The sequence below is a fragment of the Anas platyrhynchos genome, chromosome 9 (assembly GCF_047663525.1).
Source record: "Anas platyrhynchos isolate ZD024472 breed Pekin duck chromosome 9, IASCAAS_PekinDuck_T2T, whole genome shotgun sequence".
NCBI classification, from domain to species: Eukaryota; Metazoa; Chordata; class Aves; order Anseriformes; family Anatidae; genus Anas; species Anas platyrhynchos.
The window spans coordinates 3,696,530-3,713,302 of record NC_092595.1 but is presented as its reverse complement, the minus strand read 5'-3'; the positions used below and the strand labels follow the sequence as shown (position 1 = coordinate 3,713,302).

Below are 16,773 nucleotides of genomic sequence, written 5' to 3'. Positions count from 1 at the left end.
TAGTGGAAATGACTAGTCATTAAAATGTTTGTCTGAAAGCTTCTTCTGTGCTGCCTTAACCTCCATCTAACTTCTGGGAAAAAAAAAAAAAAAAAAAAAAAGAACTGAGACCAACTAAAGAAAGTATTGTATTTCTGCATGTTTTGTGAACTCTCTATTGCTCCTCAATGTATTTTTTGATTCAAAACCAGAAGAAATACAGATTACATTTATACTTCAGTGGCATATTATCTATCATTAATAGAGCATATTTGCTTCACTGTGCCATATATATATATATATATATATTTCATATAAGATACATATGAGATGATGGTTAGAAACCCTCCTTTATATCCTAACTAAAAGAACAACACTGCAGTTGACAGAAAGCCCTACCTGACAGAAAGAAGTGTCAGAGTGCAGGCATTCCAAATTGGTTGATGTTGTCCACTTATTCAGCAACTACTGCAACTCTTGAAAAAATGTGGTTCAAAAGGATTTCTTTCTCTGAAATTAAGAACATAAGAATAGATGCTATTTTTTTGAAAACAAGTCTTTTTTCGTTAGAGGTGTTGCTGGGTCTTCTAAAGAGGTACTATCTACTTTTTGGCTTGATATTGATGGATAGTTTTCCAGGAATTTAATATAAAGTTGACTGTTCAAAGTGTGAGAGGAAATAATAAAGTAAGGTAGAACATCTTTGGTCACAGGGAAACCTTTTGGGAAGGTCTGAGAAATGAAAATCCATTGATCCAATTTCTCTGTGATTAATAGGTGAACGAAGAGCTATAGTTTTGAGCTGCATTTCTGACCATCCTGTCAGTCTTTCATTGAAGATGAACATTTAGCCACAGGCCAAAGTTTTACTGTATTTTTTTTCTGACGTTGGCCTGTAGAAAAGCAGTCTGTTTTTAAGCCACAGTGATCAACTGCAGTGACAATGACAATGTAATTCTGATCTAATTTTGCAATTGCATTTGCAATTTTCATTTGTGTTTGCAAGGAAATGCATTTCTTTCAGTGGCATACCAGGAAAAATATATGGCTCTTGTAGGATTCACAAACAATTCGCAATGAATAATTCACTCAGTGAGCTCAGAGTCTGTTCCTCAACATGGAATCATCATGAGTAGATTATAATTTCCTTGAATACATTCATGATTAGATTGAACTTTTGTGAGTTATTTTCCTCTGTGGATTAACTGTCAGCAATTAACTGCATGCCTGATTCTTGATATTTAGCATTTGAGGTGTGTTAATTTGTGGTGATGGGCCCTTACTGAATGTTACTTTATCTGTATGTCTCCAAAGGAGATTGGCTGGATGACAGCAGAGAAAAAAGAAACAGTTAATAAACAAATATGGGACTTGGTGAATAAGAATGTTGTTTTTCCGAAGAAAATATTTCCCTCTTAACTAGAGCAGAACCAGACATCTGTTATGCAAAATAAAGGTTGTTTTCTAATAGCAACAAGGATGGTGAGGAGCAGCAGTACACTGAATGGGACAGACCGATAACCCGTGGCAACAAAACTGGTGGTATCTTACTTCTGTTTATGCAAAAGATTTTAAAAAACACATAGATGAACAGAAATAACTAAAATCACTGTGGATTTAAGTGGGATGGACTTCTATGCTCAGTTTTGTCTTACTAAAGGCAGCATTAGCTCTGAGTTTAATGAGAGTAAATTCAGTCCTTTACACTAACATTTCCATTATTATTTTAGAACTACAGAAGTATAATTCTACTGTGGCAATGTTTACCTTGTCCTAGTTTATACCTCTTCCTTTGCTTCTTCTATGTTCTAGCTTTCTATAATCCTAATAGAAAGAACTATTTAAGTCATTACATTATTTTATTTGAAGTACTGACATTTAAAAATTTTATGACAAAAATAATTTAATTTTATCTTTCATTTGGGATTCACTTGAATTCCCTTTACTCTATGTCCAACTGAATTCTATCTTGATGATATAGTTTTGTTTTTATAGTTATGTTTATCTAGCTGTAAGATAAAATGAAGTAAGTGTTTCCTGTTAAATGGCTTGCTGTTGTATGTATCATTTCTTTTCACTTTCTGAAGATCCCATTTATTTATTTTTCTTCTGCTATGTAAATTACTTTCTCTGACTCTACTCTGTTATTACTTTCCTTGTGTCTGAAGATTCAGTACAATTGCTGAAATGTTCAGTTAGCTGCTGGGAAACAGAAACACTGGGAAACAGAAGAGTCACAATTTTTGAAGTGCCAGCTCCATTGCAAAACAGTCGTGATCTCTGTCGTGATCTGCTCCATAATTTTGTTGTGTGGGCGAGTGTGATTTTTTTCCCCTTGTGTTCCCTGACTCACAGAGTACTTGATAAAGTGTGTGGAGAAAGAACGGAGAAAAAGTGAGAGCACAGACCAGCCATTGAAGGTGTACTTGGACTGCAGTTAAATGCTTATTCTTCCCTAAGAAACATCCTGAGCAAAGCAGACGTTTTAAGACCCAGAAATGCACAAAACCCTGTCTATGTACTGTAGTACCCTCCTTTCCAGTCCCACTTCCCCAGAAGGTTACTGAGGGCATGTCACTGGCATATGGCACAAGGAGTGTTGTGTTTGACCATGATAGGGATCTATCACCTCTTCAATCTCTTACCTCATCTAAACAATCTACCTTATAGCTTACCATGGACAAATAGCAGCGTAAGACTGTAGTGCTGTGGGTAAATGGGAGGCTAGCAGTAAATTACTTTGACCAAAAAAGCTTCAAATGCAATGGAATAATATAACAATGATGTATGAGCAGGTATAATAGCATATAGTAGTAAATAATTTTATATAAAATCATAGAGCAGTGACATATATTTTTTCTTCACTGAAATCTACCATATTAAAAGCGTACTTTTAATATTACCAGATGGATATATATGTTTATAAAGAGAAAGAAAATTCAGTAAAAAACTAAAAATTCATTAAAACTAAAAATTCTGAAGAAAAAAAGTCTGTAAAAATTCTATGATCCCAATTCAAGAAAAAAAAAAAAGGAAAAAAAAAGATAAAATATTTAGTATTCACAGACTTTAAATAATCCAGTTATTTTGCATGTTAAAAGAGATGAATGGAGAAAGAGAAAGGGAAAATGAGACAGAATACAATTTAGTTTAATGTATATCTGTCAAAATTCTTCCTCAAATGATGAAAAATGACAAGCTAAACCTATTAAATGGTCCATTTCATAAAAAAAAAAATAAATAGTGTTTTAGGTACATTTTCAGTTTTTATAGTGCCTGATGTGTGATGAACTTGAAATAATCCATGTAAAGAAAACTGGAGATTATGACTAAAGCACTGCTAAAACACTCTTTCTTGGGTATGTGCAATACCCATTGAAGCAATTACAATCACAGAAGGAAATTACAATCTATAAACTACTTTCAAATTGTATTAGCATTATATAGCAGATCAAACATATACTTGAAGTAAATTCATTTGATGGAGCTACATCAAAGACAAATTCGGTTTAGTATATTTAATTTCCACTGTGAGTATTGAACTGGAGAGTGTTTAAGCTCATAATTGGCACACCAATGTATGGAAGAGAAGTAAATATGCTATTAATTAGGAGATAAATATTGACACATAGCAAGATTAAATTATATCAAAACATTAAATGTAACTTGCTTAATGCACTATTAAGTATCCAAATATTGTGTATCTGGAATTGTAATTATATGCCAAATTAACTATATGGAAGGGAAAAAAAAAAAAAGAATTTTTTACAAACACTTGGGACAGACCTGTCCTTACTCCAGCAGCAGTCAAGTACAAAACAGAATTAGTCAGAAATGTGTGTTGTCCCAGCTGTACAGCATGACACAAAGAACTGTTGCACTGCTAAATAAATATATTACATTAAGAAAATCCACATTGTTATTTAATTAATTTATTTATTTATTTTTATTTTTATTCAGTGCCATGCTTCAATACAGGAGAAAGCGGAGTGTTGCTGAGCCTACACTACTACTGTTTTAGAATTTGTCTTTTGACTGCTTTGTGTCAGGCATTCAATATTAACTTCTTGACAACAAAAACACAACAAATTGGGTAAGTAACTTTTTATAGCATGTACAGACATTCCTCAAAACATAAGCATAGGAAAAGAAACCGCTAAGGTAGAAGGACAGACTGTAATTTCTCACACAAGTTTCAGACATTCACAAGAAGTGACATTAGAATTTGCAGCACCATAAGGGCTTTGGGAATGCTCAAAAGCATTGGTAGCAGAGAAAACAGAAGAGAATATGAATCATATTAGTGTCTATCATTGGTTATTTTATTTCACATTGTGCTTCCAGAATTCTTCCTTGTGAGACATCAAGATATTGATTTAAATCTCTATCTCAATTTGCTAATACTCATTAAATTCTAAAAAATTAAAAGGCTGGATGCCTTAGAACCAGGAGATGGAAATAAATTAATACCTGTGGATACAAATGGGAGGTAAAACAATTTTTAAATTAAAACACTTTAATATAAAGAAAAATAAATATATAGCTTTTGACATTTTTTTCCCCTAGGTAACACTATTTTTATTTTTTTTTCTCCATGAGATAAAGAATCTCATGTACTTTAGCTTTTTGTTCACAGTATATTCTATTCACAGTAGCTGAAGTAATGCCATTAGGGCATAAATATGTATAGGCTGTTAGTATAATCACATTAATAGCTTAAGTTCTGCCCATGTAGCTGAAGTAACAAAGAAACCTTGTCGTTTAGCTATGTCTTTCTAGTGATAACTGCTATACTGGAAATCAGAGTAAGAAATACAGTATAAGAACCTATATATATGCTATTATTGTAGTCATAGGTCTATGTAAATACCTGTCATGAAATATATTTTAATTTAATAACTACTTTCAAATACTTCTACTTAGAGATGATGATTATGCATGTAAAAACTATAAATATGCATGAATTCATGTATGTATGTAAAGGTAAAAGTAATCAGGATAAATACAATAACTTACACAACAAGGGTAGAGATAAGATTATGGCTGGTCCATTAAAGTCTATGAATATCTGCCATTGGCTTCAATTAGCTTTGAATTAGGCACTTAAACAGCAGGAAGCAAATGGAATATTCTATTTGATTATCCTGGTCAACGAGCAACGAATGCATAAAAATAACTGTATGAAGACCCCTATGGAATTGGCCTCTCTGAACTATGCTGAAGAATGGCAACTTTTTACAATGTTATTCTTACTTATTTTTTTACTACCCAAAGAATGCTGGGTGTTTCATAGGTAATGAACTGACTTCTGTGTCTGCAGTGAACTTAGGTGCACTTTCAGACTTGCTGAAGAACAGGGGTCCAAAAGTGCATATTAATATTAATGAAAAATTATTTCAAGGTTTTTTTTTTTTTTTTTATGTTTTCAATTTGTTTTTCACTACAAAGTCCAGCAGTTTTGCTATATTTTCATGAACACAGTCAGTGGCAAGTTCCAAAGGAAAGAAAGACACCAGTGACTTTAAACAAACCATGCCTAAAGTCACCACCACTTCTGCAGTCGTTAACAGGAGGACCCGACACAGGTGAATGAGCACAGTGCTACAAATGATAGGAGACCCAAACAGAACCTGGCTAAATAACATTTAATGGGCTGGGATAGGCAGTGTTTGGGTAATAAACATATCGACTTACAAAATTTACTGAGTGGGTCAGAGGTTAATTGTGGAATTCGGCGGACTGCCAAGTCTCACAGTCCTGCTGTGAATCTCCTCTGCTCTCTCTGGTGTCAGCCACAGCTAAGGTGGTATCTCATAAGGTTTCCTTGACCCACTGCCTTTCTGTATTCAGGGCCAGTGGATGATGCCATTGGGTTAATCATTCCAGATGCCTCCCTGCTGCCACCTCTAGCATCAGCAGTTGCTGTCCCAGAACAACCACCCAAACAAAATAGGAGCTTTCAGGCTGATGGAAAGGATTTTCTTCTGTCTTCTGGGGTGGCCTTCTTAGTCTGTATTTCTTCTCAGTCTTTGATTGTTTTCTCTGCCTCATATTCTTTTGTAGTGGTCTTGTATTTATCCCAGACTTTACGAAGCAGTTTGGATGCCTCTGGATCTGAAAAATATGCCCAGCTATCCTATACCAATTGCTGTAGCTATCTAGCAGAAGGGAAAATATTAATTACTGAAAAATACATATATATATACTTTTGGCCTTTTTTTTTAATCCAAAGCTGATCCAAGCCATAAAATTTTTGGTCATGGCTACAGATACAAGGTCTTGATGCCATCTGGAAGGAGCAATATTGGAGGACCTATGTGTTTTCCTCTGCTGGATGTATCTGAGGATATCAGAAATGGCAAGCACTCCCAAGAAACATTTAAAAATAAACTAAACAGAAAAGAACTTGGGTTAGCATTGACAAAAATCACTGTTATATCTAATTTCACTGAAGTGAAAGCGTATGTAATGCAACAAGCAAAAGCAACATGCTTACTAAATTTGAAGGTATTGTTTAGTAGTTTTACACAATTGCATGCACAAATGAAATTTCAAGTACTAAGCTTTTTTTTTTTAATTTATTTTATTTTTAAGGTAACTTAAGTAAATTGAAAAATATAAGGTCAAATAGATGCTGGGGTAGATGAGCTAAAATACTCTTCAAAAGCCTAGAGCTATAAAACTAGCAGTCTACCTCTGGGAGTCAATGCCAAAAGAAAACAAATACAGTTAGGTGCTTCTGAACATCAGTCTGACACAACACACAGGTTGCCTCTTGCAAAATTAGTTGGCCAGAGCAACTATGCAAAGTAAAAGATTCTCTAGGTAGAGAAAATGTAGCTAAAAAAAAATAAAATAAAAATAATATCAACTTAGAAACATAGGCTGTCAAGATAAAGAATAGTGACTAATATCCAGAGCTGAGCTAATACCTGCAACACTTGAGGAATGATGGGCCAGCTGGAGTAAAATACCATTGATGTATTTTACAATAACAATTTGCATATTGATTAAAACCCTTAATTTAGATTGCCTTAGGTTTGCTCTGAGCTGTTATACTGATACCTGCCAGCCTCTTAACTGTGGATGGAAGAAAATTACTTCTACTGTCAATAGCTGTTTACCTATATTAAAATAATTAGCAATCAGAGTGTACTCCACTGGCTTGCACACTGGGAGTCTAATTAACTTTCTTCTTTGGATTTATACATCTACTAGTAAATAAATGGAAAGCCATCCCATGTCCTCCATCATGGGGATGTGTCTGTCATTATTTTGGAAAGGCAAATACCAGTTCAAACAAGGACATGTTTTATGTCAGAGATTTGTCACTGTATCTTTTCAGTGCATCGTGCCATTATGCTCCCTTATTCAACACGGAGCATTATTCAACATGTTACACTGAGCAATGCACTGCAATGACAAAGTGTTAATCTCCATTAAAAATTTAAAAGACATACAGCTATTTTCATCTGGGAAGCTGGTGCTGATTCATCTGCAGTCCTTCCCAGCTGAGGCGAAGTGGCAGCCGTAACTCCCGTGCTATTACACGTTAGTGAAGGACCATCCTTCAGTTCAACTTCCAGCAGCAGAAGCTGGAGAGTAAAATTGTTTCATAAAAGAATGAAGTCCAGTGCTCTTTTCTTTTTTGCTAATATATTGCTAAATGAATGTAGTACGACTTTTCTATTATTTGCAGATGATTGTCAGAGACTTAAGTACACTAGGCATCATTACAATCTCAGACACAATTTTGCTCAGGAAGTGTATCAATGTACCTACACCTTTCTGTGGGTGGGAGGGTTCCAGTTATTTCTGTAGCAGTTTCTGCTCATCTACTCAGGGTTTGGGGAAGCCACTGTTCCCTCCAGGGTGCAGAAGCAGGATTACAAATGGACTGGTGAAGGCTGAGAATAAGAAAGCTTTTTCTTCATGTTTACTGAAACTTCCTTTTGTGATGGTATTCAATTCATACTCCTATAAATATTAATAATGGTGCTTTTCACTAAGAAATGTGTTAATCTGAATAATGAAAACCTGAACAAAAGAAAAAGAGGGAAGAGGCTGATGGCAGAAAGCTTAGGGAGGATGGTGTAGGTGCTCTCAACCAAATGGATAGAGTGATATATACATAGATTGGTTGATTTTTAAAAGATGTAGAAATGCAGATTCATTTCATGTATTTACCTTGGACGCAGCACATGAATTGTAGTGACACCAAAGAGCTCAAAAGATCCATGCAATGTTGGGAAATGTAGTGTAAGGCAAAAAGCAATGCAAATCCCAAGAAATCAAATAGCCTGAAGGGACATAGACCATGAGGAACTATGGATTCCCTGACCAAGAAAACAAGACCATGAACAAATACAGTAAATATGGAAGGTGAAAAACAAATCTGGTAACAAAAAAAGACCATAGAATATAAAAATGGAAAAGCTTTTATTGTTTTAATTAAGAAAGATTGTGAGAAATAATGAAAAACTTTACCATGAAAAATGTCTGAAAATAGCATAAATTGTTAAAAATGCTTGATGGGTGACAGCAACCAACTATGTTGAAGAAATATCATTTTTAAAATCAGAAATAGAAGAAACAAAGACAAACAGTGAATTTATGTTACAGATCTGAGCACTCAGACATTCTCATGTGGTTATAAATAGGACATTTAAAAAGGGTAGTTTGTGGGGCACGTAATTCCAGCTGACACGAGGAATTGTTGAAAAGCGCGAGGAAACCTGTGTGCTGCTTGTTAGAGTAACAGCTTGTGACTGCACTCAGAAACAATTCTCTTAAAGATCTAGTCTCCTTCTGTTACAAATAGCACAACAGAGGATTTTTGACTATTATGGGGAGTGCCACGGGTAATTATAAATAATGGTAGGCAAATATGAGTGCACTATCACAAAAATTTTAAGTGTAAAGAATGTGAGTAAGAAATAATGCAGAAGAAGCATGGCAAATATTTTTTCAAAGATAATTTAAAAAATAAAAAAAAAAGTAGTGCATCCTATTTTTTTATTTTTATTTTTAAAAGATTGATCTTTAGAATCACAAAAGATAAAGATCATGTTCTGCGATACACCAACATTGTATTGAGCAAATATTCCTTGACTCCATTAGCACAATGACAAGCCAAACTTATAATTAGATTTGGCATAGTACCAGCATGGCTTTTGGTTGTCTTGATGCATGAGTCAAGTCCTGTAAGAATACACCTTACATTGAAATGCAACATATAAACATTTCTGGAGACATCTAGCACCTTGTACAGTTGCTCAATACATTATTGTAAATATAGCATTCTTCAGCTTCTACAAGTGTTGCTCCTAGATGGACATCCAGTTTTACAGCTCCTTACAGAAGTGAAATGTATGTCATTATGGATTTACAGGCCTCTTTCCTTCATTTTGTCTGTGGTTACATATTGCCTAGCAATGCATCTTGCAGGTGTTACTGTAATATAAAAATGAATATTGAATGACTAGGAGAATAATGGTAGTACGAATTAAGGACTTTATCTCGTGACTTCACATCACAGTTTCATTGTTTTCCTGTGTAAATGCTACTACTGGGAAGGCAGTTTTAGGAAAGCTCAGAAAAAATCCTTCCTATTCATTTTAACTCTATATGAATCTCTGGCTATGAAAGCAACAAGGAAATTTATTTTATTCTAGTCATAAACTAATATTGATATGTATACTTACATATTTTTAAAAATCCAAAAGAAAAATATGAAAGTTACTGTTACTTGGAAGGTGTTTAGCCTCAGAGGTGAGGAAAGCTAAGACTATAAACTAGAATTGATGTCCTGGCTCTAAGCAAGCTGGTGTTTCTTCTCTGGGATCAGCTGTGGGACCAGGTGTGTGCCTCATGAGGGAAGCTATAAAAGTGGGTTATGGGACACAGGTCAAGACATTTTGTGGAGCTGATCACGCAGATGCCATGATAGGAAGATAGGAAGCTGGGGGTAAGGTGGCTTCCCTAAGATGAGGGTAAGGAAGCAGATGCTGTGAAGAGTTGAAGCTCAGTGCTGGTGGGGCTCTATCCAATCTGAGAGGTTGTCAGGGAGGGTTAAAGGAGAGGGTGTTACATTGAAACACAGCAAAGGCACAAATTCTTCTTACATCTTTGAAAAATTACTAAGGAGTGAAAATAAAACGTGTTGATCTTTGCTCTTCTTCAAAGCCTCTGTTTCATGTATTTCATACCTATTAGAAAGCCTGCTTTAAACTTCTATTTTCTTTCTTTATAGGAGTTATTTGTAATCTGGATGGCTAACCTGATCCCTCTACTATAGTTTACCACGCCATTAATTATCAGGGAAACAAAACCAGGAAGTGAGAATTAAGTTTTTAATAATAATGAGCTTGACCTCGTGAGTTGAGTATGTTAGATAAATTCAGCTGTAGTACCTGGCTGAGTGAAAAGTGGGCAGAGTTAGAAGGAGGTATAGCTTATTTGAATTTAACGAGGATGTGATACAACTCTTGAAAACCTACTGGATTGTATAACCTAAATTAGTAGAAGGCTAACTCATCTTCTGGAAACAGGCTAAATGCAAGTAGCAGGCAGTGTTAGACCCTGCTGTGCTGCGAGATGTCCTGTAAGGCATTTCAGGCTTGGGTTTAAGCTTGTGAATTTCATGACTAGTCTGGGAGTGGGAGTAAATGTCAGATTGTTGAATTTCTAGTCTGATATTAAACTAGACAACTCCTGCCCCAAAACAGGGACTTAATGTAAGAGAGCCAGGGAGATCAGGCATATGGGAAGAGCACACAAAATGAGACTCTTCTGATATAAACAATTTACAACACACTCTGAATGGCTGGTAGAAACCTGAGGAGCAGTAGCGCTCGCAGTGTGCTCAGAAATCTAATTGGAACTGCAAAATGATTTAGAAAATAATCCCAATACAACCCCCAAAGCCCTTGTTTATGAAGCACAACTGAGGGGGTGGGGGGGGGCAGGGGGAGCACTTTCCCCCTAGAGCAGCAGCCTCAGCTGCATCTTGATATAGTGGCATTTTGTAAGCATAACAAGATAAACCATGAGCCTTTTGAGGGTGTCCATAGAAGGCAGAGTTCAGAGGCTTGAGGGAGCTTGAGTATCCTCTTAGGAAAGACAGAAGGAGATAAGTTGCTTCCTTTGCTTCTCTTTATATTATTAGAAGGCCATAGTGGGAGTCTAGATTCCTGGTACTCACCATGTGCAACCATTACCTGACTATGTACCACCTCTCCCTGCTTACTGAAAGGAGGAAAGTCACCTTTGTTTTTTAAACTCTGTTATTTCCAATTGATCATGTAATCATGTATAGGAAATGTCTGAAGGTTTAAAAAGAAGAGATTCTATGGGTCTAACCGCACTCATTTTTTCCAAGTATTGAAATCAAGTGTTATTTTCCTTATAGAGAAGGCACCTTCTGACTTTAATGACAGCTTGAGAAAAAGCTCATAAAATACACTTGGAAAGTTGCTTGCTGATTCATGTGACAACAACTGGTGTTTGAAATAGAGCTAATTAATATTCTCATTATGATAATCACCTTCAACATTTCCCTTTATTTTTCCAGTCTCTCTCTTTAGCTATCTGTCTCTGAGATAAGAAAATTATTATCAGTGTATCAGCCCAGATACATTTCAGGCAAAGAATAGCAAGAATTAATTCTGGTCTGTCTGAGGAGAGTACAATTAGGAAGCCTTCATGATGAGACTAAATCTCCAGATTATTCAATCAGATATCCTCAATTCAGACTACTATGAAAATTTAGTACTCTGTTCACTTTCCAAAATGCACTTAGAGATAAACTCCACTATGGAGGGAAAAGTATTCTACCTGTAAATAATCTGAAACAAAGCAGTTATTTTTTAATCACGGAAACTTGTTTGCAAAGTTGAAGCTAAAATATATGGGTCATTGAATGTATGGATTTTTTTTTGCCTTTGCATAAATATTCATTGTGTTGGTTCAGTGCAATATTTCCAAAAGATACAAGATTAAGACATCAAAAGTTTTGACCCTTCATTTTTCACTTTTTCTCTGCTGCTTGGACCTATGATCATGAATAATTGTAATAGATGGTAATGTCTGAATTAGTTTCACAGGAAACTGATTTGGGTAGCATTATCCAAGCTTTGACACATACGGTTTGCCATGAATTTTGTAAAGAATTCAGGGAGGAGGGGGAGAAAAAAGCTTCAGATTTGATTGATGTTCTCTACAAAAAAAAACAACAGATGAGTTTCTCTGACTTTCACCTTGTCTTTGATTGTCCAGAGCTGTGAGTAACTTTTTGTTCCTGATCCCCTGGAGATCATGACTGTAACTAATGAATACAACCATTAAAAGATTCCACTGCCCAGAATTCTTGGAAACGAAGAAAGAATAAAAAATAACCTGACTTCTAAATTATACCAGATAACGTGAGAGTGATTTAAAAAGAGCTATTCATATCTTTGAAAACTCTTCCTTCTGAGCCACTTTGGAAAAAATGGTCAACAAGCAATTCCACCCAGGTGCCTTGGGCTGGTCCCTTTTAGCACAAGGTCTTGAATTCTGGAGCAGTTTGTAGTAGATAACTCTAAAAGTGGTTGTTTAGTAGACTTGAAAATAACCTGGAAGCAACAGAAGGACAGTGAAGTCATATGAGAAGTGTTTGTACATTGCATAGTTTTGCTGGAACTTAATCCTCTGTACTGAAGATGGAGTACCTCAGTAAGATTAGTCAGATGAGGGCTTGCTGGTATAAAATACAAACAGACCTATCTGGAAATCTGCTGAAGTAAGCCACAAGCCTGATATCTGTTAAAAGAAAAACAAAACTCCCACACACTTGACTTAATAGACTCCACTGAGAACTCATTGCTGTGCCATCACCTTTGTTTTCTGCAAATGTCATCCAACACTGTTTCACGTTTGCATTTTGTGCTTTGTTTACTAGTGTTTAGTTTGGAGTTTCAGATTCAGACAACCCCCAAAACACAGCATAAAACATGCATAAGGCAAAGGAGCTCTATGAGGTTTCCTCAGCTGGTTTCTCTAAGAAATTGAAATATTTTTCTGCTTTCAAACAACAAACCAGCAAATGCTTGCTAGTTTCTGGTAAAATTGTCAGCTCCCAAACCAGTAGGAAACAGAAATACGCAGAGCAAAAAGTTTTGCCATAACTTTCATGTATGCTGCCCATGCTTTGTCTAGAGACAAAAATTCAGATGCCAAAGTTTTTCTGTTACAAGCCTGTCAGTCTATTTTCACCTTCAAGATTATCTCATTTCAATTAATCTACTTAGACGTTACAATCTTCAACTTCATGCAAGAATGAAAAATGTTTTAAGGCATAAATAAACTTTTCTGCAACTGATCAGTTATAGGAAAAAAATGTGGAAAGGTATATTTGTATAACCCTAGTGTAGAATTTGTCTGTGATCTAATATGCCCATAAAATTTACTTTCATCCCCTATTCTGAAGTCCTAGTGTTGGGATTCTTTTAGCTGAATGAGTTAGGTCTTACATTATGTAAACAAGAATCCTTAAATAATTTGAAATAGAGACGTTTTGAGGATTTTAGATTTCATGGTAAAGAATTATTCTATCATTTCATAAAACTGGTTATTGATTTGTAGTTCAAAGAAGAAAATATTTGAGCTAGGTACATAGTAAGGGGAGTGGAAGATTTATAATGGCACATACCTTTCATTAAAAAGAAACAGAACAGATCATGAAATATTTACTTAAAATGAATTGAAGAATTTTGTTGTTACCTGTTAAATTCTGCACTAGTTTTAGCATTAATCTAGTACTAATTTTGATAATTAACATTTGTACTTTTAGAAATGTAATAATTTATGTCTTTGCACAGTATTTTATAAAGGTATTAACTCTACAATTTGCAGGAAAAAAGCAGGGTGAGTGGCTGGACAAAATCACACAGCCAGCTAAGTCCAAATGCAAATTTCACTTAGCTGCAGGCGAAAGCTGTATAATGCAAATGTATCATCCAAAGTATGTTTCCCTGCAGGAAGATGACCCAAGGATGAGATCATTAAGGATCTCACTAACTAGCCAGGTTTGCTCCTGCTGCTGAGGCAGCTCCTGGCTGGACTAACTGCCCATCTAGAGCTGCTTTGCTATAGCAGGGGTGGGAAATCTGCTGAGAAGCTTGGTGGTGGATTAGTAATGAATGGACAATAGAAGCGCTACTTGTACGATGGGCCTACTTTAGAGTGAGTAACGTTACTAGCTTCAGTAGAAGAGAAAGAATAGATGAAGAAATCTAGGTTGATTCAAAACAGAATAATGAAGTTGCTAAAGGACAAATTTGTCAGAGATATTTCTGTACAATTGAATCATTTTATGGTACTCCAAGTGCAACTTTCATTCATTAAATGGACTGACAGCACCATAGTCTAAGTTATATATGTCCTCAAGTAGTCTTTTTTTTTTCTTTTGAAACTGTGGATTATTTATCTGCTGTTTGTTAATTTTTCGAAGTTATAACCTATCTGTGTTGATGGGAATTGGTCTAATTCTTAAAAGTTTTTTGATTGTTATGCCTATTTTTAATTAAACTTTCTCAAAGGAATTTTAGACCTAAATCTTCTGGGCCTGTATCAGGGAAAACATGTCACACCATATACTATTTCCTTCTCCTTCTTCCCATGTGCATGCTTTGCCCCTGAGGGTAACTTGAATATGCTTTTATCTAGTTTTATCAGGCTGTTCTACAGTTGAGCACTCTGCAATATTGGATTCTAGATAAAATTATCTTCAAATAAGTCAAGTACTTGGCAACAGCACTCTTTTCTAATATTTTTAGAAGCTGGTAGTAGTTTGGGGCATGAATGGGTGAATAGTAAGAAACTTAGAGTAGTTACAAGGAAAAATTAAAAAAAAAAAAAAGATATTTTTAAAGATGTACTTTGTGGGTTGGCTTTTCCCCAGGTATTTGTATGATCAAGTATTATTTCTCCCCCTCCCCCCTCTCCTCCCCTCCGTACACACAAATTTAAGCTCGTAATAACAGGCAAAAATATATTTTATTAGCGCCTAATTGACCACAGCAATAGGGTAGATTTTAAAACCCCTAGCCAGAAATCTGGTGTCTTCAATTAAAACAGGTGTAAACAAAAAACAGCTTCATTCTTTGTATCTCAGCACCTGCTCATATGACCATGAGAAAATAATAAATAAATTCAAATTTTGCAAACAGCCAATAAATCTTATACTAGCTAGATGGGAACTATGAGCCAGAAAGAAAAAGCTTGAACATTTTCTGTAATTCCCTAACCCACTTATTTTCCAACTCTCCCAGAGTGTTTCAAAGCCTTTGAGAACATGAATAACTCTTCCTGTATTAGAGAATCATATTCATCCAGTCGAGAAAGGGAAATTTCCTGAATGTGATTATGTGGTTAGCCACAGCTGACCAATGAAAATCACATGCAGGTTTGGAGTAATGAACACTGATGTTCAATAAACAAAACACATTGGAGGGAGCAAGTATTACATTAGCCCAAATAACAAATTTAAACAACTGAAGATGTGATCATGAATATTTCATGAACTGAAGATGAAACTAAGTTTGACAAACTATTAGTTTTCCATTTCTGATAATAAGCATTTTCATTTCATGTTTCATGTGATTTTATCCCTGAACTTTAATAATAAATTGTGTATTAAGAAATATTGGAGAATTAATTCATTCATAATGTATGAAGAAGGGGAAGCAAACGACTTGCCTTTGAGTTTGGAAAATAATTTCTTATTTCTTTTAGTAGATAATTCCTTAAAATCACCTATCCATGTCATTGTATCTGTGTGGAAATGAAATCTGTTACACTGCTGTAAATAAAATATGTTGTTAGTGGAAAAAAACATCTGAGACTTCATTACTTTTTTAAAAATGCACAATTCAAGTATAGTCTTCTACACCGCTTTATGGAACAGGGCTAAGATCTCTTTGTTCCTACTTACTGTAAAGTTCATTAAAATGTCAAACATATATTAAGCATTGTTGCCCTTTTTGACCTTAACAATTTACTAATATTTGAACTATTGGCAAGATTGATCTCTGCTGAAAAACTGTTTGCTGAGAAATTGATTGCATGCTAATGATGTAACAGTCCGTATGGTATAAAATTTTCATAAATTCTTGTTCCCTGAGCTTTTGTGGGAGTCAGAATACTCCAAATCTGATTAGCCATATCTCATGGTGCTCAGGGTATCCTGTCACTACAGATTCGTGAGATTGTATTGTAATTCCATCATCATTCTTTCCTTACTTTCCATAACTTCTTGCTGAAGTCCTAGCCCCTGAGAAGGGAAATCATTCTAATGCCTACAGTGTTATCCATAAGACACAGCTCTCTGTGGTGAATCCAGAAGTGTGCCCATTCCACTTGCAGTCTGTGATGCCACCAAATCCAAGACCCACAAGACAGCAAATGCCACTCTTCCTGCTTACATATGAGAAATTTAATGCTTTCCTGACCATTTTTGTTCTGTGTACTTTGACTGCATGCTTTTCTCTTTAAATTCCAAGCTAAGTTTCTTCCAGTTTCTCTCCTTGTGCAGGCAATCTTTACTTCTTTCCTTCATCAAAAATGGAAAGGCAGTACCAGCTCCACCTGGCTATCAGCGACCTGGGAGAAACAACTGGGCTACAAGGTGTGTGCTTCCAATGGCAGACTTGTTTGCACCATCACAGAAAAAAACTTATAAAAAATCATTTATATAAAGAGAAATACCTTCTACGGTGCTGCTTAAGAGTGTCTTAAAACAAAAGCTGTACACTT

At 35.4% G+C, this 16,773-nt stretch overlaps 1 long non-coding RNA gene across 2 annotated transcripts in view; it reads left to right on the top strand.

Annotated features, from left to right (window-relative positions):
- The window catches only part of LOC106017899 (uncharacterized), a 63,060-nt gene that overhangs the window by 43,355 nt on the left and 2,932 nt on the right, over positions 1-16,773 (top strand). For both annotated transcript variants that reach the window (XR_003499222.3, XR_002403373.4), the window contains exons 4-5: positions 3,940-4,072; positions 16,553-16,645. This is a non-coding gene — a long non-coding RNA (uncharacterized lncRNA). The remainder of the gene's footprint in view (positions 1-3,939; positions 4,073-16,552; positions 16,646-16,773) is intronic.